This window comes from Grammomys surdaster, unplaced genomic scaffold (genome assembly GCF_004785775.1).
Source record: "Grammomys surdaster isolate TR1022 unplaced genomic scaffold, NIH_TR_1.0 193, whole genome shotgun sequence".
Classification (NCBI taxonomy): Eukaryota; Metazoa; Chordata; class Mammalia; order Rodentia; family Muridae; genus Grammomys; species Grammomys surdaster.
Window position 1 is genome coordinate 2624475 of NW_021604638.1, and position 7314 is coordinate 2631788.

The window sequence follows — 7314 nt, forward strand, 5'->3', positions numbered from 1 at the left end:
TACATAATGAAATAATCTCAAATCAAACCAAATAAACAAGACAAACTAACAACAGCAAGAAAAATGCCATGAAGTTCTAGAACATTCCCAGAAGACCTGAGCCATACCTATGAGGAGTTGAGATAGACAGTGGCTCTATCAAAAGCCGTAAGCTCCTCTCTTCTGTGTTCCAGCTCAGGTATGGATATGCTGGGTCCTGGATCCTAAGGAATATTTCCTGAATGCCTAGGGCCCGGGCCAGAGGGCACATGATTCAGAGGGACCCATAAGGAGAGCTGCAGAGTGTCAGCTCTGGACACAGAAAGTAAGACAATCCTTGTCTGTCATGTGCCATGGTATACTAGCCTCCAGGTATGACATGGCTAATACTATCTTTGCTTTTTACATGCATTGCGTGTGCTCTCTCTCTCTCTCCCTCCTCTCTCTCTTTGTCTCTCTCTCTGTCTCTCTGTCTCTGTCTGTCTTTGTCTCTCTCTGTCTCTCTCTCTGCCTCTGTCTCTCTCTCTCTCTCTCTCTCTCTCTCTCTCTCTCTCTCTCTCTCTGTGTGTGTGTGTACTGAGTGACTTTTGAAAGAGTGACAGGCCAGCTGCATTCACTACTTCCCCAGGTGTTCAGCTCTATCTCGAAGCCCGGACCATCACAGCAGCCTCCAGAAGCTCCCAGACTGCCTGAGAAAAAGCAGGATAAGTCATCAGGAGTCTGAGTGTTAAAAAGTTAAAACAAGCTGGGTGGCGGTGGCACACACCTTTAATCCCAGCACTTGGGAGGCAGAGGCAACCGGATCTCTGCGTTCGAGGCCAGCCTGGTTCACATAGAGAAAGCCTGTCTTGAAAAACAAAAACAAAAACAAAAACAAAAACAAAAGAATGCTGGTTATAGAACTAATATCTATCTTTCCAGGCTTTTTATTTTTACATTTAATTATACAGATGTAAGCATATTTTAAAATGAAATGACTAATTTCCTCTTTTAATTCTATTTCAGGACAACGGCTTCTTGGAGGTCTCCATGGTACCCATGGCGCAAGAAGATGCAGATCAACCTAAATACCATCAAAATACAGGCAGTACCCTCCATCTGTACAAAACATGGCCCCACATTTAGAAAGCTGGCTTTTGTTGTTCATCCCTTACTCCCTCTATCCACCTAATATGTGCGGATTGCACCAGGGACTGTCTAAGGTTTGGGTGACACCTGGACCAACCTCCTTAGGGCAGGGGTTCCAAGGACAGGCTAGGTGAGTATCTCTCAGACATGGTGAAGCAAGAGAATACTGGAATACGCTGGATGTCTGATCTTGATATAAGCTACAGAAGGTAAAACGCAGACAAGAGGGACTTCAAGTGGTAAGGGTGAGAGGACAATCGATGTTGGCCTAAAATACCCTGACGAAAGCACTTTGGGGGCAGAAAGGGTTTAGTTGGCCTTTAGTTCTGTGTTCCAGGGTCCATCCTTGAGGGGTGTAGACACAGGAACTCAAGTGGCTAGTCACACCACATCCACAGTTAAGAGCAGACAGGAATGCGTGGATCCTCTCTCTCTCTCTCTCTCTCTCTCTCTCTCTCTCTCTCTCTCTCTCTCACAGTTCAGGACCTCAAACCTAGGAACGGTGCCGCCCACGTTTGGTGGAGGCTATGAGGTATCATACCGTCATACCGAGTTTCCATGCTGGTTTCAGCACCACGGCCGCGGACAGCTCCACGTGCCTGGGCCGTCTACTTTAACGCAGTATTTCTGAGTCAAAATCAAGACTTACCAACTAGGATGACTGTCATAAGAAGGAGTAGTGACTCAGCTGGACAGGTTACGGAGGAACTGGACTCATGATGGTTAGTTTTAAATGTCAACTTGGTGCAACCTAAAGTCTCCTGGTCTCAGCTATTGAGAAATGTTATACTCGGACAGAGGAGGCATGTATCTATCAGTCAAATGAGACATCCATTTCTGCACTGGGAAGATGGCTCACTGGGTAAAGGCACTTGCTGTGTAAACGTGAGGACTCGAGTTTGAACCCCTAGAACCCAAATAAAAGCCAGAGGCTTAGCATTAGTGTCTGCAATCCCAGCACTCCTAGTGGGAGGCTGGGGGTGGGGACAGGAAAGTACCCAGAAGCTGGTTATTCTGGTCTAACCAGTGGCAAACAATAGACTGTCTCAAACAGGCTAGAAGGCAAAGACCAATACTCTTACATGTACACATACACACAGGAAGATCCACGCCAGTTTTTTCCTGCTACTCTAAGTGACATTTAGATTCATATTTCTCTGCAGATGCAGGGGCTGGAGCTGAAGCTTGCACACAGGCCATATGTGAAGCATCAGGAGCAGGGGCCTGAGGCCAGCCCGCCATGAAACCTCATGGCTGGAGGGTGTCGTGGGAGCACTGCTCCGGGATCATGCAGGACTTGATTACAATCGTGTTTTCTCATGCACTGCCCCTTATTTCTGAGCCTCAGTTTCTTCCCTGGCAACAGCGCTGTTTATCTTGAGGGCTTGAGTGGACTGGAGACAGCAACGAAAGTACAGCTTACACAGATCTGGTACTTAGCTGATGGCGATCAGGCCTAATATGAAAGACAAAGTCACAATGACCTTGTGGATCTGATGTGTTCAACCTTGGGCTAGAACTATCTTGGAATTTGGTATAAAGCAAGAGCTAACAGAAGCAAGCCCCCCGTCTTCTTCATTTCCTAAGAAATCTGTAACGAAAGGGAATACCCTAGCCTGTACCACCTCGAGGGCTGTGGAATTTGCTGTGGGGTAAATAGATTCTTTGCAGAACAACACAGAAGCCCTCTTAACATCGAAGCACTACAAAGCAGTACGTTTTGTCTCCCAGGCAACCAACAAACTAGATTCTGTCTCAGATCGAAAAAAAAAAAAAAAAAGAAATCTAAATGTTCTCCAGGGAAGGCTTGAACTTGATGCATGTATACCAAGGGTCATATTTCTCAACTCTAGCTCCAAATTCTGTGTAGACTGATTCAGGCAAAGGTTCAGACATCACGGTAGAACATCTTATGCCATGCTTCGTTTCCAGGCTGGGAACAAGGCCACCGTGAGCCCAAGCTGTGTGTGTACCATCAGGCATGCCAGAGAGAGACCTTGAGTTTGTCTGCCTTCAATGCATTGCCGTTGAAGCTGAGCGCCTGGCTGTGTCTCTGGCCCCGGGCTCCTCTGTGCTGCCTGCATTCTGCAGGCTCACGTGTTGTGGGGAGACTAGGCATTGCTGCTCGTTGGCTCTGGATGCCCACGCTCCCTTGATATCCTACAAGTCTCCTGATATCCTCTGTGTTGTCCCTAGCCCCTGAGGCACACAGGGCCCTGTTCTGTGGACCCTCACATCTCTCTCCCAGATCCCTCAAAGTCTCATCCAAGGACACCCATCTCAGTTTTTAGTTTCTGTTACCATGATGAAATACACTGGCAAAAGCTACTTAGGGAAAGAAGGGTTAACTTTAGCTCCCAGTTCCAGATTACTGCCCATCATAGTCAAGAAGTGAGGGCAGTAGGAACCAGAAGCAGCTGGTCACATTCACAGTCGAGATCAGAGATAGCATGAATGCCTACGTGACTGCCAGAGATCAGCTTTCTCAGTTCAGGGCCCAGCCCATGAGAAGGTGCTGCCCAATTTCAGGGTGGCCCTTCCCTCTTCAGCTACACCAACTGAGGAAAGTCCCCACGGGAGTGTGGAGAGGCCAACCTATTCTACGCAACTCCTCACTGAGACTCTCCTCTCGGATGATTTTACATTGTGTCATGTTGACCACTGGCACTAATCATTGCACAGCCCGTGGTTTGAGGCTCAGAGTCTTGTGTGTCACTCTGGGCCACCATATTTGTTGCATCATAAGATGCTAAGAGCCTCGATGGCATGACAATCAGCCCTTCCCTGCAGCCTCTCACCAAAGACTGTGTTGATATTTCACCCACCCCTGACACTGGCGTGGACCTTTCTCTGGAGTACAAACTGGTCCCACATTCTGTACACCTAAATGTTTCCATGTTATACGTTGACCCAGCAAATAGCCTGCACCCAGTTCTTGTACTCTGATAAACATACTTCTATAATGACCTAGGAGTTTTGAATTTAAACTTTGTTACGGTTCAAATATGGGGAAATTTGTACTTGAACACTTAGTCCCCAGCAGGGGTGCTGTTTAGGAGGCCATGGAAGGGGTGGAGGCTAGCTGGAGGCTGTTGGACACTCAGAGTTAGGGGCGAGGACCTGAGGGTTACAGGCTGCCTGTTTTCTGCCTGAGTTTTCTTTACTTCCTGGTTGGTGACATTTAACAAGCCACTGCCTTCTGCCACCCCAGACTAAGCTAATTCAGCTGCCATGCCTCCTGATCATGAAGGATGGTACTGTCTCAAGACGCCGGCCAGAACAAACCCTTCTTCTTAAAGTAGCTTCTGTTATAACAACGAGAAAAGCAGATAATGCAGAGAGAGCTCCTGTACTCTTCAAGTTTACCCCACTGCGGCTTGCGGGGAGCTGACCTCTGCCCTTACCTTCTCCCCTACTTTCTGTTATATTCTACATCTTCATCAAGCTTGTATGCACATGTGTGCCAACCATGATGGATAGGCACAGCCAAGCTTTAACCAGACCCTACAAGATAACCAACTCTGGGTCTCCCAACTATCGATGGTTGGGACCTGAGGTTCCTGCCGTGTGTGGACACAGGTGTGGGTTATTTGGCAGGAAATTCTGCACTCAAACAGCAGAAGAGGCTCCTAGGAGAGTCGGGGAGGGGGGCAAATGGAACAGTTAGTTCTAGATGCTTCAGGATCATGTGGAAGTCCACGGAGAGTCCATCCACGCCCAAAACCCAGTCACCCAGAGCACCATGATGTTAGTCATTCCGTGAGGTGATGTCTTGGAGCAGCCTAGGGCTAACCATTGGCTTGAGTGGCTTCTCGAAGCTTCCATTTTTCTGCTAAGAAAAGCTTCTATCCACAGCTTCCTTTTATTGAATTTCTCTTTGACATTTTATCAGAAGAAAATGTCTCATGCATTGCAAACATTTAAAAAGCTACCCTCAACAGCACCCTAAACCCAGCATGCTTCCCTGTCTATAAATAATAGGTCATGTTCAAGCAGAAGGCTCCAGGAACCCTGACCTGAACATTCTTGACTAGAACCTCTCTGTGTGTGCACTTGGTCTTTCCTCTGATGCCCTGTCCGACAGCAGAGAGAGCAGCCCCATAGAGGGAGCCTGACATTTCCCATCCCAGCTTCCTCCCTTCTTGTCCTGTGTGAGGGGAGGAAGGGCAGGCCTGAGATGCTGTGTTGGATGCTGAGTCTGTGCTGTTCCTGGTAGGTTGTTAGGCAGGGAGACTCAGGTCTACGAAGAAGGCAATTTAAAGAGAAAACCCATAGAAGAGACTCTTGGAGAGAGTAAGGTTCTGGGTGTAAAGCAGTTTCACAGGGACACTTAAAAAATTCTGTAAAGTTTACTTGCTCTCTGTAGGCTTGATTCCAACACACACACACACACATGCATGTGAGCACACATGTATACACATATACACATACAAACACATGCATGTGTGTGAACACACATGTACACACATATATACATATACACATATGCACACTCACATACATGCACGCACATACACATGTACACACTGATATACATGCATGCATATATGCCACTGCATACACACACACACACACACACACACACACACACACACACACACAGAGGGAAGGGAGAGAGGCCCATGTTTCTCTTTTAAAGTTCTTTTTTTAAAAGAAAAAACTTGGGCTGCGGGAGTGTTCGGAGTGGACGTAGTGGTTTCCGGTTCCCACTATGTAGTCCTGACTGGAATGCTGTCCACTTTGATCACCATCGGTGTTAAACATCCCTGATCTCATGGTGGAACCTCTAAAGAGAAGGATTACCATACTTATGGCTGAAGTTCTGCACTCAGCATTTCAAAGGCCTCCAGGCAGACTACAGACTGTGAAGAAAAGTGCAGAATCTCTCATTGGTACAGAATGGATTCATCACAAATTTACCAGATCAAGAATTCCAGATAAAGTGTTTCAGCCTAGACCTGGAGATCATGAAAAATATGGTGGGGACCACTAGAACCCTCATAAACTACACATTGTTCCAAGAATAAGAAGTACAAAGAGGCGTCCATACTGGGGAAAAGATGTGATCAAAATCCTCGGATGACAGAAGGCACACAGCCCTCAAATTCACAAGAATATCCCATCTATGCATGCAAAGCTGAACGTGGTTAAACACTGGATACACATCCAGCCCCTGCAGTTGCCCCAGGGACTTCCACAGAAGAGGCCGTGTCCAGCGTGTGCCTCAGGAGCGCTGGGGAGGTGGTCGTGCAGTGATATCTGAAGCCTGTGGAGCAGGAAGCAAAGTCCAGATGCCACACAGCTTCAGCTCACAGACGCACTTGCTGAGGAAACCGTTCTCATTAAAGTGTATGTCCAAAAAGAAAAAGGAAAAGAAAAAGAAAGAGAAAAAGAAAGAGAAAAAGAAAAGAAAACTTACTTATGTGTATGGATGTTTTGTCTGAATGTAGGTTTACATAACACTTGTGTACCTGGTGCCTCAGGTCTCAGTTGAGACCTGAATAGTGTATCAGATCTCCTAGAACTGAAGTTACAGATGGTTGTGAGCCACTGTGTGGGTGCTGGGAATCCACCTCTGGTCCCCTGGAAGAGCAGCCAGTGCTCTTACTCACTGAGCACCTCTCCAGCCTGGTCCCCATGTTTCTTCAGTTGAGCCCAGTTTGTTTGGTTGAGGAATGGCCTCACTCTCTAGATCAAACTGGCTTGTAGCCCAGCCTGGGTTCAAACTCTCAACAGTCTTCTGCCTTAACCTTCCCAGAGCTGGGGTTGCAGGTGTGAGTCACCAGGCCTAGCTCAATGGGGAACTTTGACTGCCCTTCAGTGGGTTGTAGCTTGTTTTCCCCCTGTGTTCCAAGTGCTCTCATTTCAAATATTAGAAACCCCAATTGCTGGAGGCTGATATTTTCGAATTCTTTGTCAGAGGGACTTCACCTTAGATAGGCTGCACATGTTAACCAAGCTGTAATTTTCCTTTAATTCCTCTTGGAAAAGTACATGGTAGTTTCTTCAGCTTGGATTTCAGGGACTTCTCCTAGCTAGCCACATGGGTGTCTGAAGCCAGAATTGCCTTGTGGAGACCTGCTGGGTCATCTTTCCTTCTCTGGAAACAGAGTTTATCAGTTTTATACAGGGCAGGACGGCAAGCAGAGTACATTGGTAGCATATTTTCTTGATCCAGCTAAAAATTATTGCAAATCTGAGAATGTG

The 7314-nt window shown here is 47.0% G+C and overlaps 1 pseudogene; it reads left to right on the top strand.

Moving 5' to 3' along the window:
* The first annotated feature begins 5917 nt into the window (after positions 1-5917).
* Positions 5918-6435, top strand: LOC114623073 (annotated as a pseudogene).
* Positions 6436-7314: the final 879 nt, after the last annotated feature.